This window comes from Pezoporus occidentalis, unplaced genomic scaffold (genome assembly GCF_034315485.1).
Source record: "Pezoporus occidentalis ecotype Australia unplaced genomic scaffold, CSIRO_AGI_Poc_V1 ctg14, whole genome shotgun sequence".
Taxonomy (NCBI): Eukaryota; Metazoa; Chordata; class Aves; order Psittaciformes; family Psittacidae; genus Pezoporus; species Pezoporus occidentalis.
Window position 1 is genome coordinate 3131384 of NW_026913209.1, and position 13979 is coordinate 3145362.

The 13979-nt window shown below is 38.7% G+C and overlaps 1 long non-coding RNA gene across 1 annotated transcript; it reads left to right on the forward strand.

Annotated features, from left to right (window-relative positions):
- Positions 1 to 1120: 1120 nt before the first annotated feature.
- On the forward strand, positions 1121 to 12545 carry LOC134159042 (uncharacterized). The gene is made up of 3 exons (XR_009963007.1): positions 1121 to 1902; positions 4151 to 4296; positions 12339 to 12545. It is a non-coding gene; the product is annotated as an uncharacterized LOC134159042 (long non-coding RNA).
- The last annotated feature ends 1434 nt before the right edge of the window (positions 12546 to 13979 follow it).

The following is a 13979-nucleotide window of genomic DNA, read 5'->3' on the forward strand; positions in this document are numbered from 1 at the left end:
TCCATTAGGGCAATGAAGGCTAAATAAAACTTATCTCACTCCATCTCTTTTTTTTCTTTATTTCAGTCTTTATCTTGGTTATATGCAGTACAGTACCTGGCAGAATATCAAGGGCTAAAACTCAGCTTTCTCTGATGTTGGTGTACTAGCAGCTTAAACAGCAGTTTTCCTGCCAATTTAAACTTTTACTTTATAATGAAGAATTTAAACCAGAAAAGTTAAGCATTTCTTGGGTTTGCTCTTTAGTAGGAAGTAAGTTTGAATTGGCACTGTGATTGCTAAAGCTCTTCTTTAAAAACTTATTGAACCCAAGCTAGAAATTCTGTTTAAATCCTTGTAGTGGTCTAAGAACATAAAATACCAAAAGTGCAATAAACAAAATAATAAAAAAATCTAAACAAATAAAACTTGGATTTTTGAGAAACAAGCTCCCCTTTCATTTCTTATTTATTAATTTTCAGTAAAATCATTCAGGCCTAACTCATAAGAGAAATTCCCCCTTTGAGGGTGACCTCAAATCTCTCTCAAAATATACAGCAACATAAAATATACACAGAACATTTTATTCCTATACCAGCGCCATCACACGAATATTATTTCCAGTCTCTGAAATAACACTGTGGACTTCTGGGGTTTTCTGTGTATTTTATTTTGAGGAGCTCCAGAAGATTTCCTTAGTTGTAACAGATCTCCATGAGCTGGCTCTCAGAAGGGAGGAGGAGGCACGAGAGACTTAGTAATGCACTAGGGCAACATGTAAGGAAACTTGTCTTCCTTTCCCTCTCCTTTTACATATACTCTGAGCTTTCTGTTGGTGGGTTTGGGCCAAATGACCAAAACAGTCTATGGGGCAAGACTGTCATGCACAATTATGATCTTGCAGTTGCTGTTCCTAGCTGCAGACAACTGTGTGACTAATTCTGGGGCCTTTACAAAAACTGTAGTGTCATCTGGCCATGGATCACATATGCCTATTGCAAATGAGACTGACATCTGCTGTCCTAGCTAATAAACGGCTTGGTCCAGCTGCAAGAGGAGATAAGATACCTGAGACTGTGCTTATCTTGACTGTGCCAATCTTGAGGCATTGGGCTTTGTCTTATTCCAGACAACAGCAGGTTCCCAGAAGCTGAGCTACGTTTCCTCCAAAAGGACTTAGATTTTATACTACCTTGAGAATCAGGGTTATTACAGCTCTTCAGAGCTGAAATTCAAACCCATGCTTATGTACTTAACTGGCCTTGATGATATTAGTCATATTGTCTATGAACGGGCTTATCTTCAAAGGCGTTAAACTTTTATAGTTCTCATTTCTTTGTGTTACAGGTGCTTTGCATTTCAGAGAAGGCATATTTGCTCTCCTGTTTATTCCCTTTCCGTCAGATGATGAACTGGTGGTATGATGACACTGAAACCACGTCTGAAAAACATTTGGAGATTTTGGGGAGCAAGGTTGAAGAAAACTGGGAAATATTACTACTTTATGTTTACTCTTCCATAATTTATGATTTTTTTCAATACCTCTGCTGTGTTGTCAGTGGTTCCACGCACCTTTTTATGGGAAGACATGCAGTTCATGAAAAAAAAGAAAGAGAGAACGTCACTGGAACTGCAACATAACTGCAGCAGCATCTGCACTAATCTAGAAAATCATCCACACTTCCATCAGAGCTTAGTCTTTATTGGAACTATGGCTCATAATTAGCAACTATCAGCTGCTGTGATTACCAGATAATTTGAATTAAAACTGTATTCAGGTTGATTTTCAGATCCTGTGTTTTCAAATGCTTCTTGTGTTGAAATGGCTATTCAGACAAGCTTTTGGAAACAAAGCATTGTACAGCACAAGGTGCAGTTCCTTATGTTCCAAGAAGATGGAGAGAAGTCATCAAGCTTCATGAGGTAAAGTTGCTTGGGCTGAATAGGAGTTTCAACTTCTTAAATATCATGGGAGTCAAACACAATGAATTGCCTGAAGAAGTTCTGGAGAATTTGGCTGAAATTGGTTCTTCAAAGAAACTATAATTAAAGCTTTATGCAGTGCATCTTCTGTGAACAGTTATGAGGTCTTCCTTCAGGGTCACCAGGCTATCAGGAGAACAAAGGGGTGGCCCTTTTTACGGTGAGAATGTAGGAATTTTATTTATCAGGAATGGGCACTAAGCACAATCAGCACTCTTAAGTATGAGGCCAAAGGCCCCGAACTATGATGGTGCCCTTGCAGAACATGACTCTACATATAAAACCCTGAGATCTACATGACTATGCAACCAGATGCCATCAGATATCAGTTCTATTTTGGTTTAAAAGGGATCTTCCTCCAAACACATGCAGAAATGTGTTCCTACTCCACAAAGAAACCCTTCTCTGCTTAAGGCCTGCACTGATTTTTTTTTTTTTCTTGTGGATGAATTAAGCATAAAGTTTGTGATCCAATATGGACTATGAACTCAATGCTCAGTACCAAGACAAGCAGTGCAGGAATGGGATGAAATATTTATTGAAGCATTTTTGTCAGCCAAACCCAGGTTATATATATATATATACTACAGATTTACATCACAAGGGAATAACCATTGTGAACTTGAGATCACCACAGGAAAAAAAAAAAATTAATATTTCTGCATTAAAGTGATTTTATTACTGTTTAATTTTCTAACCAAAACGACATCCAAAATCTTCCAAGATAAGCAAGTCTCCAAAATGTTTTCTCTCCTGAAATTTTAATGTGCATCTAGCATTTCTCTAAACTCTCGTGATGAAAGAAAAAAAACAGCTGTCATTTGAAGGTTCATCCCCCTCATCATGAGCTGCATTGACAACTTTGGTTAGCTTGGCTGCTTCTTCTTTAATCCATGGGAAAACTAAGCTTGGCTAACCTTTCACTCAGTGTGGTTTGTTCGCTCTTCCTTTTCCATGCTGGCTCAACTTTCCTGGCTGACATGTTAAATAATCTGGCTGAGCCTGTGTTAGTTCCTCACAAGTCTGCACAGGAAGAAAGAAAGGGAACAAAAAGGTAATGGTAAACCAGACACAAATGCTGGTGTCTGTGGCTATAGATCCATGGAGCAGGTGGCTTATGCAATGGAAGCCTTTGTGTTTTCTCATGCACATGATTTGCTAGCACATGACTAAACTCTGAGTGCAGACACATGGCTCCAGAGACATTTGCTCAGTTTATGGGGTGAAGGAAAAAAGCAGAATATATATTTCAGAACATATTAGATATTTCTGAAATACTTGATGGTACATATACTGTGTGTTTAGCACATGCATTATGCCTCAAAGTATTCATGCATGGATATTTACTTTTATTATTTATAGACCAGTTACAACACCAAGCCCACTTCCAGACATCAAGAATAAACCTATATTTCACAGCTATTTTTATAACTGATAGTAAATCTTGTAGATGGTGTTAGTACTGTGAAAGTTATCTGACCTTGAGCAAAAAGAAAACCCCACAGGAAGACTTCTATCTCAGAAAGCATCAAAGTGTGCCTGAAAATGGTTGCTTATTTGCAGCCAGGGACAGTTTGGATCTACCCTAGGTTCCTTTTTAAAATGAAAGAACACTAATGCTTAGCCCAAAAAATTTCGAGGCCAAAAGTACTTTCCTTCAGAGTGGATTGAGCTAGGTGTGGGGCCGGCAGTTTTTGGAAAAGATTTCATTGCTGTTCTCCAAGAAATGTACACATCAGCATTAAACAGCCACATCCGACTAAAAGACCAACTTCAGGAAGAACACCAGTACTGTATTCTGCGGCTTGCACCACACCATATGCTTGCACTGCCCAAAAATGTTCCACATGGTTGTCTTTCCCTCATGCCAATGACTTAAGGAGCCAGCAGACTCTGCCAGTAAAAAAGAAGCCAATTAGGAGTACCAGAGACTAGCAGATGTTAAAGTTGGGGAAAACCATCACAATCATCTATGATATTCAGCCCACACAAAACAAGGAATACCTGTATGGTGTCAATGTACAATTGAGAGGCATAAATATTTTTCAAGTAATTGGCACTGGAACAATACCCCTCTACAGTAGACAGAGGCTGTGCCTGAACAGTTATGTTTAATAGGCCTTTCTTAGTCTCTAAAAGCAATGTGATGTCATGTCCATGTGCCTGAATCTCCTTCCTCCCAAAACAGGGTGTGCACTTGTCATATGTCAGGTACAGCTCCTGAAAGACAACGTCCTGATCCTGTGCATTGTCTGAGGGTGACAGTGGGCAACAGAGTGTGTGAGCAGTCTGGCCAGTAATGGTCCAGCACTCTGATCTGCTTATCTTACAAGCGTGAGTTCAGTGAGATAGACTATGTTTTATGAGAAACACAGCAGAACTAACATTTTTTTGACAAAATGTAAAGTTTAGCTTTTTATAGAAGCAGCCTGAACATAAATGGGAATTTTGAATGAATGATGTCTAGGCTATACATTATGCAGGGAAAACTCTAAAGCTTGAGTGAATATTTTGGTTTCAACTCCCATCACCATCAGGATGTGAGACTCCCAACTCACATCCCATCAGTTGGGATAGTGACTTACATGGTTCAACAGAAATGTGTGTGTCTGTCTAACGTTTGTTCAGATCTAGTGTCCACTGATTTCTAGGTAATATCTGCTGTGAGGGACATTCATTCTTGTCATGTAGTAATTTATTGGATCTGTAAGTACTGGTCAGGGCTAGGTTAAAAAACATAACAAATGGGAGGGGAAAAGGCAAATATTACAGGAATTCTTTACTGATCTCTTGTAGTAGTATACTGAGGCTCTAGAGGGTTACCTTGGCTGCCTGTGGGATATTGGGTACAAAATGCTATCCCCTATCTTGATAGAAAAGTCTTCTATTTTTCTATCAAAAAAGAAGTTCTAACTTTGCCAAAATAAGAACATAAAACTTGCTATGCATCAGAATGAATAGCCATGTAATCCAGGATTCCTCCTCTCAAAATAACTAGACAGGGACTTACAAAAAATATCCACAAGCAGGGAATAGACAGAGTGATAATGATTTTGGAACCTTTTCCTTGTCTTGCAGCTCCTGGGTGGGGGATTTCCTTAGCAGGAGGCAGTAGGTACATCAATATGTTTAATTGATCCCATGGTTCTTCATTTCAAGAATCTACTGGACTTTTTTATGGGTTTGTTAGAGTTTTTGCCTTCACAATATCCCCTGGCAATGAGTTCACTGATTTAATTATACATTAGACAAAAGTGTATTTCATTTGGTCTTTTTAATCTCTGCTTGATCTCTTCACTTCTTATGATAAAAATCATGGTCATCAGTTGTTCTGTATTACTTTTCACCATGCTATTTATGACATAAAGAAATTCCTTCCTTGGCAATCTATTTTTCTACTCTGGCTCACCTCTCTTACATGAAATTCTTCCATACCTACAGTCACCATCGGCACCTTATGTGTAAGTTGTTCTAGTGTAGCTTTTTGGAGTAGAGCTGCACACACAGTAGGTGAAATGGCTACAGATTTATGATGGCTTGGCTTTGGGAGCGAAGATTTGGGAAGGGCTTTAACCACGCTTATTACAGGCACGATGGCCAAGGGCATGTGGGATATGCAAATCTGGTTGGAAAAAAAGGGTGCTTAGGCAATCAGGAAGTGTCCGACCAGGACTGTCATCTCCTGTGCAATCTTGAGCTACCCATGCTCTGGTCCGCCCACATGCAGCGTTGGATCTGCAGCTTCCCATACACCTTGTCACCTACCATTTTGACCCTTGCCTGTCCATACAGACAAGAGAGAGTGAGCCCTTCCAGCCTGCACAGTAGGTGTGTGGTTAAAGCTCGTACGGAATCTTTGTTAACGAAGACAGGCCTTCCTCAAGAGAAGGAAAACTCCTACCTTCAGACCCGGGATGATGGAGCTCGCCTAGCCTTGTACGGTCTTCCATCTAAGAGAAGGACACTCTTACAAAACCTACAACCTATGGACTTTGCTGTCACCGTCCTAGCTATCTAGGCTGTGGCAGTTAAAACTCAGGTGTAAAGGGTGGGGCCAGTTCTGCACAAGCTGCACCTCACAGATTTCTACAGTGGCAGAAAGAGAATATTTTCTGAAGGTCATGATAAAGAGTAGAACATTGGTTTGCTGACTGTGGAGCAAATAAGAACTATTTCTACAGCTAGAAATACTTATGCTAGTCTCTTCTTCCAAAATATCAGCAAGTAGAAAACCTTATTACAAAAAAAGAATATATATCTGTTAAAAAAGGATCCATCAAAAGCAATATACAATTCTACAGTAAAAGCATAGGAAAAGCTGTGATATAAAACCTCAAATATGCCTAAAGTCACACAACTTCACATTCATTTCTTAAAATTTCCATAAGAGTAACACAGACTTTGAGGCCAAACCTTTACATTCATCTTCCATCAACTTCAATGAGTGATGTTTAGCAGTAAATTCATGAGAGTTTCAAGTATTCAAGCTCTGGAAAAAATTGGCCACTTTTAGAATTTAACCCTGAAAACAGTAAAGCTAGTGAATGAGTCACTTTAAAGCAGGTTTTCAATTATCTAATGGCAACCATGTGGACCTACATACTAACATCAGTTCATCATTTCTGTATCCCACTGCTCAGCAATAGCAGCTCTATCCCAAATCTGCAATGTAAGCCTAAAACCCTATAAAGATCTCGTTCAAAAATCTTCAATAAACTGAGCTTTCCAAGATATCAAAATACAGATCAGCAAGGGGACATATTCTTCTCAGTAATCATAAAGAGTATTTTGCATATAACAACCAGGACCAAAAAGCATGGTGCAAACAAACTGAATCGAAAGATGCCTCTGTGTCACCCCAGTGACTTTATAATCCACCAGAGCTTGGCTGTTGTGATTACTGTGGTGTCACAGGTGTCTCTGCATGTGTGACCTTACTAGTATATATATCTCATGGGTATTTGTGCTGTTCTCTTCCTTTCTCTTTATCCCTAATGCTAAGACTAACTTTAAACTATAAAATGAAATATTTTGATTTATGACAAAAAAGTTAGGGAAGTTGGATACTAAATTGTTCAGTATGTAGTTGGCTGAGCAAAAGCATTTTGATTCATTCTATTCCATTTTAACTCCCCATTGCAGCTGACCCAAAGGTTGACCTATTTTTATGCTTTGTATCCCCAGGAAAACAAAAAACCCCATGGTGGTACTTGTTAATCATGGCATTTCATACTATATGTTTTAATCTTTTGGTTTAGCATATATAGAAACTAGAACAGAAGTCATGCAAATGTATAAACTCTTGATATATTTTCTTTATGAAATATAGTGTTAAAATTATTTTACTGCAACTGTAAATTAGTTTGATCACTTTTGTATGAAAGAAAACATGCATGGTATTCTGGGACTTTGTATTTAGCTTGGTAGCGTGGCTTGAAATGTAGTTGCATCTTAATTTTAGGCCTGAACCCATGGTTTATAATGATGCCTTAATTGCCCTACTTCTGTATTTGACTTCTATTTCTTTCTTTTGCTTTGGAGTTATAGTGTATGCTTTTGGTTTTGCTTTATATACATTGTCCTGTTATATCCTGTCAAGCAAATAAGAAGAAAAAGCTCATAGATATCTTCTTACTGCATCCTTTATAATCTCCACACTGCCTAATTGTTGTTATCAGCACAAGTGAATTAAGTTTTTTGCAAATCATCCAAATACAAACACACTCTGAAAATCATTCCTCATGCAGAGCACATTTTAACGTTTTGCAACTTTGTTTTCATAGTTAAGTATTTCGATTAAAATCTGGAGCTCTAAACATATTTAGAAACTTTTGACATATCTTTAAACTTTTGTTGATTTAAAAAAAGTCCCCTGAATTTGTGGTACAAGTTGGGTTTTAACATCCAGTTTTTAATTTAATTAAGTTCTTAAATTTTAAAATGTGTGTGTGTGCAAAAGAGACAAAAAAAAAGAGAAAATGAAAATGGATGCTAAAGAAAGTCTGGCTTGTCAGGAATTCCATATTCTGTTGCTAGAAGTGTTTGGTTTGCAAGAAAGCAGTCAGCAAGATTACCCACATTTATAAACTTTTGTGAACATACAGTATATTGTAGCAAATTTAAGTATTATTCATAATGCCAAGTATAGTGTTACGTAGTCTACAATAGAATTGGCTTGATTTTTTTTTCCCTTTCCATATGCTGTATTCCTGAATACTCAGTATCTGTCCAATCAGCCTGATACCTAATGTGCAACAGATTGAAACAGCAAGTTTCCCTGCAAGGGTCCAAATGCAGGCTAAAATGATCAAAAACTCAACTTAAACATGGCTTATTGATTTCCCTGAACATGGAGATCTCTTTGGTTTCCCCTGCATGTCCACAACAGTATTGGGGTTGAGGAGAAAAGACACTGAGTCTCCATGCATAATTTCTATTATTCTCCCCTCCTCTTGTCCCTCAGTCCCTTGCAAACAGATACATCTTTTCTCCATCCCTAGTCTCCTTTGTCTTACGCATCTGAAGTAAAAAGTATGTCCACTATGTAATGTGTAGTAGTTTCCCCATCTCTGGTGCTCAGGCAAGGAGTAGGAAGATGTAGGAGGACAGAGAAACTACATAACTTGGTGGGGCAATCAGATCTCTCCTATACTGGTGTTTTGTGATAAAAAGGGTGTGGCTCCATGAAGATTAGAGGTGGAAGGTGTATTTGAATTTGTGTATATTTATGTACATTATCTAAAGGGGAATAAGTGCTGTATTGAGCACTGGATAGATAGAACTTCAGTGTTGCCTGTGTTCTTTCCATTTTACATTGCTGTTTTCCAAAGGGTTTGTAAATTACAGTTCAAAGTGATCTACCATATAAAGATCATAAAATGAGCAAATATGTTTTTTTTTTCTTTTTTTTCCTCTTTTTTTTTGGTTGTTACTTTAACAAGCAGAAACAACTGAACATTTTTTATGTTCAGAGGAACCAACAGAAGAGTCAATGATGCTACTGGCGGTAAGATGCCTTCAGATCAGATATGACGGTGGCTCAATGCATTTCTCACAGTACCACTTAAGAGTTTAGGGAACATTCCCATACAGTATGCTTTGAGTGGTTCTGAGAACGCGACTTTGTCACCAAGTACTATAAAACTAGGAAATGAGTGAAGGGGTTCCTGCCTGCCTTAGTTCTTTTGTCTTTGTCTGACACACCTCAACCTCCTCCTTGGGCAATTAAGTCCTGGATTTTTCTGTCTACCCTTATTTCCATCAAAGCCCCCGTACAGAAAGTAGTATTGCGTCAATAACCACTTTGGTGCAAAACTACTCAATCATTAGAAGGTATATGTGGCAGTGAAGATATTCTAGCTTTTACATTTTTTATCACACTAGGGCTATTTTTTCTTTCTTTTCCACTCTTATTATTAACCTTTTTATAGAAAATTGGCTTACCAAGAATTTATGAATTAGCAAGTCTATTATAATGATGAATGGTAATTACCATTTAAATCCTGAGTCATTCATCAGCTTGTTCACCATATGTCAGGTGATACAAGAGTGCATGAATACTTGTCTGGTGAGTATTTCTCAGCTGATTGTTACATTTTCCTGAACTTTGTACCTGTATGCGTATATTAGGTGAATAAAAATTAAAAATGTAGAAAAAAAATACAGGTAATGTAAGGAGAGAGCGAGTGACAGCACAATAAGAAGCAATGCTGGTAATGACATTATTAGCATTAGCATTAGACAATTATTAGCTTTTTGTAAATTTAGGAAGAATAAACATGACTGAGCTTTTTCTTCAGATACACAGAAGAGCTTATTATGCCAAATAAAATCCTCATATAAGATTCCTGGTTAAGGAATTATTTTCACCAAAAAAAGGTAATATTTGGGAAAAGGCTTTCCAATCAGCCCAGCTAGCCAGGTCTAGGCTGAAGCTGCTTGGGAATTCCTGCCCTCATCAGATGCTTCTTTAGGAGTGTGAAGGGAGGTAGAGGCTCCTGCCAGGATCCAAGAGAATGGATGTCTGTGGCAATGGCATTACCCAACCAACATTTAATTTGATCCTACCAGTTTCCTTCCTTGATGGTTTTCAATGACAGGGAGAAAAACTGAAATGGCACAACAGCTGAGCTGTCACTCAGCCTCCAAATCCATCCTGGGCTCTGCTAATGGGTAGTGTGTGGACAACTTCACTTCATCCATCAGTGACAGACATCCGGGGTGTAAATGCAAGATTTCTGTTTCCAGAGTTCTCAGTCCACCTTCTCACAAAGCACAAAACAACGCAAATGTATCCCCTGGGTCTTCCACAGAAAATAATCTTCTTCTATAGAAGTGAATTGTTATAACAGGAATGGGTGCACATTACATGTGCCAAGTGATAAAGACTCCAAGGACAAACTTAACATTAGTGATTATAACTTTGACTATTTCTTTTCATTTTGATGTACTGTATCTCTCTTAGGTTTAACAGCTCATAAACTGAAGCCAACTTTCTGAATGATCATTTAATTCTTGAAATGTAACCACAGAGTAGGAAGAAAATAGTAAGATATTAATCGTGGCGGCAGACAGCAAAAGCTAGACCCAGAAGTTTAATGGTGCTGAGCTGAATGGAACATAACAAGTCTGCTATCCTAACAAAGTACAGTCTCTGTCTCTGTGTGGGTTGGGAATGTTCTCTTGCTATAAGTATCTGAATACAGTTGAACCTAAAGTAACAGCTGATCTGAGTAATGTTGCATAACTAAACTGTGGGGTTCTTGTTCATCTTCTCTAGTTGGAGAATGAAAAATTCTAAGAATATTGTTTTAATCATAAGTCTGATGTGCTATCAACACCCAGTTTTCTTCTTTGTATTAAAGTTGTGGTTCTTTTTTTATTATTGCCTCCACTTCTGAAACAAATTAAGTTTCATATTGCTGTTCCAAGACTATGTATGTGAAGAAAAAGGTTGTTGAAGGTTTTTTTTTTAAAAAAAGAAAGAGCCACAGAATTTCCCATTGGATCCTCTAAACTTGGATCAAACCAAACCTGTAACTAGAGGATGAAAATCTTTCAAACATTCAGCTCGCTGCACAAATTTGGAAAGGTAAACCAAGAGGTAGAATTCACTGCCAGCTTATATCTTGCAGTGGGTGGTTTTGCGTACTCTGTCTGAATCTAAGTAGAATCAGGTGCTGTACCTTAAAATTAGATACGTTTTCTTCCTTTACAAATGGACTCAATTAGATACTACAATTTTTAAAAACAGTATTTTGTGTAAATAATAAGATGCTTTTGGTTCAGATGCTCTTAGAAATGCATGGAAGGGCACCAGATGGAAGCTCACAGAAGAAGGCTAGTGACAAAATTTATTTGCAGCCTAAGAGGAACAAAAATGAAGGAGAGAACATGGTACAATTTTTTTTTCAGGAAAGTTCTGAATAAAGATAATCATGAGGAAATAAAGCCATCTATCCCTAGGAAAAGTGTTAGGATTTGTGGCTGTCAGTTTCAGGAGCAGACTTGCAGAGTAAGCCATTACTCAGACATAAGGAAAGATATCAGAATCATTCTCTAGCCTGTTGTATTCTGTAAATTTTAAGCAGCCTATAAAATAGCATTACTTTTTTGGAGGCTCATAAGTCATTACCATGGTTTTGAATGCCTGCAAAAACGATCTCCTGTTCAGCCCTACATAATGAGACACAAATCTGATAAAGATAACACTTCTGTTTCTGATGGAGTTAAAACATAGTGTAGTAATCAGATGAGTGTTCTTTCAAGGAAAATGCTAAAAAATAATGTCCTGTATGGTGGCAGATACTGCATCCCTGGATCAGCAAAAAGAGCAAAGATTCCCATTGACGCCTCCCACCGGAGGCCCCAGTATTCCTAAGGCCGCCTCTGTATGTCAGCATGTGAAGTTGATCTTTCCCAGCTGACGCTGGGCTGAAATTTCTTGGAAGCAGCTGGGGTGGAGATGTGCCAGACAACCTTAAAAAATAAATCAGTTACAAGTGAACCAGGGCAACCCCCAAGGCCCAGAGGTAGGGCGGGTGTTTTGCTACATGCATTACTAATTAACTGTGAAAAGTTTTGAACGGTCCCAAAATTTTTTGTGAGTACCAGCTACCTTTTATAAAATAGGCCATAAAAAGAAGGTAAAAAACATGGTTCCAGTAACTGAAATAAAGCATACCAGAGTTTTGGGGAAAAAAAAAACCCAACCCACAACCAAACCCATTTTAGCTTTCATTTTATTTTTAATTTAATGTGATTTTTCATGTCAGACAGTGTTCCTTATCATAACTCATCTGACATAACCCAGACTGATGCAACATTTTTATGATGCTTATTTCTTTTTTTTCTTATTCTTCAATAATTTTTTCCAGACAAAAATTACTTCAGCCTGCAGAAAGTCTTTGGACTCTGTCTTAACTAGCCAAAACTTAACCTGCAATTAGGAGTCTTGAATCACTTGGAAAAACAGGTACTCTTTACGTTTGGGTTCATGTTTCAGTAGGGAGAGAGTACTCCAGACTCCTCACATTCTGAGTTCAGGGACCTCAAGGGAGAGTAGGAATTGTACTAGAAGAGCTTGATTTTGGCTAACCAAAGTAAAATAATCATAGTTTTCATATTTTTAAGCTATTTGAGAGACTCCTGGAGCTTTAAACAAGTTTTATCAATAATAAACAGTAACATTTTGAGCTACTTAAGATCTATGAAGGTCAGGAGCGGCACACATCTATTATGTCCTGAATATATTTTGCTGGCCTTTCTGGATTGCATTTTTCAAGAGAAAATACAGTTCATTTGTATCACTTTATGTAACAGTTGTAATAAAAACTTTATAGCGTATCTCATAGAGGAAGGAGATTTCTGCCGTTGCCTGTCTCTGCCAGAGGCAGCTATCTCTTTTTCCATGAGGACACAGTCCATTGATTGAGGCTGGGCAAAATTTCAGTTGCAGCCTATTTCTGTCAATAGCTGAGCATGACACATGGATGCTTATAGCTCACGTTTGCCTCCAAGATGATAGAGAACGGACATGTTGGAACCACTGAACCACTGAATTGGTACTAGCTGATCTAGTCACTAACTTTGCTGTTCTTTGACTGGTAGGCGACGAAAAACAGGGCCAAGTAGGTGCCTTTTATAGCTGATGGAAAAATAATTTACTAAGCCTAGGCTGCATCAGTGGCCGGTATTCTTCCATACACTTGAAGCTGTGCTGTGCAGGGCCCAAGCCTTTCAGAGGCAGAGGCTTTAAGTCACCTTTATTTCCTCACTGTGGACCTCTGTCTGTTTATTGTATTTCTGCTTCCCTGCAGCCTTAAGGGGCACTTTGAGCTGCTGGCAGTCCCAGAGCAGGGTGCTTCAACCATGTCCTTGTATCCCTATTTAGACCGCAGGCACCAACAAGCTACATGATGCAGGTGTTACATCCCAAAGCAAGATAGGTGCATTGGAAAACAGACTTAAGGTACACAGCCTTGCCTAACACCATGTGTCATGGTTTAAGCCCAGCCAGCAACCCAGAGCCACACAGCTGCTCACTCACTTCCACCCCATTCTTCCCCTTGCTCCTGGAGGGACTGGGGGGGTTGGGAATCGAAAGAATGTAAACCCCCAGGTTGAGATAAGAACAGTCCAGTAACTAAAGTACAACACAAATCACTACTGCTACCACCAATAATAATGATGACAAAGGAAATAACAAGGGAAGAGAATACAACCGCTCACCACATTCTGACCAATACCCAGCCCAACCCGAGCAGTGATTTGCCCTTTAGGGTTACTGCCCCCAGTTTATATACTGGGCATGACATGCTGTGGTATGGAATACCTCTTTGGCTAGTTAAGGTCAGGTGTCCTGTTTCTGCTTCCTCCTGGCTTCCCCTCCTCCCTGGCAGAGCATGAGACTCAGAAAGTCCTTGGTCACAGTAAACATTACTGAGCAGCAACTAAAACGCTGTTCCCAGGCTGAAAGTCAAAAACACAGCACTGCAACAGCTACTAAGAATGAGAAA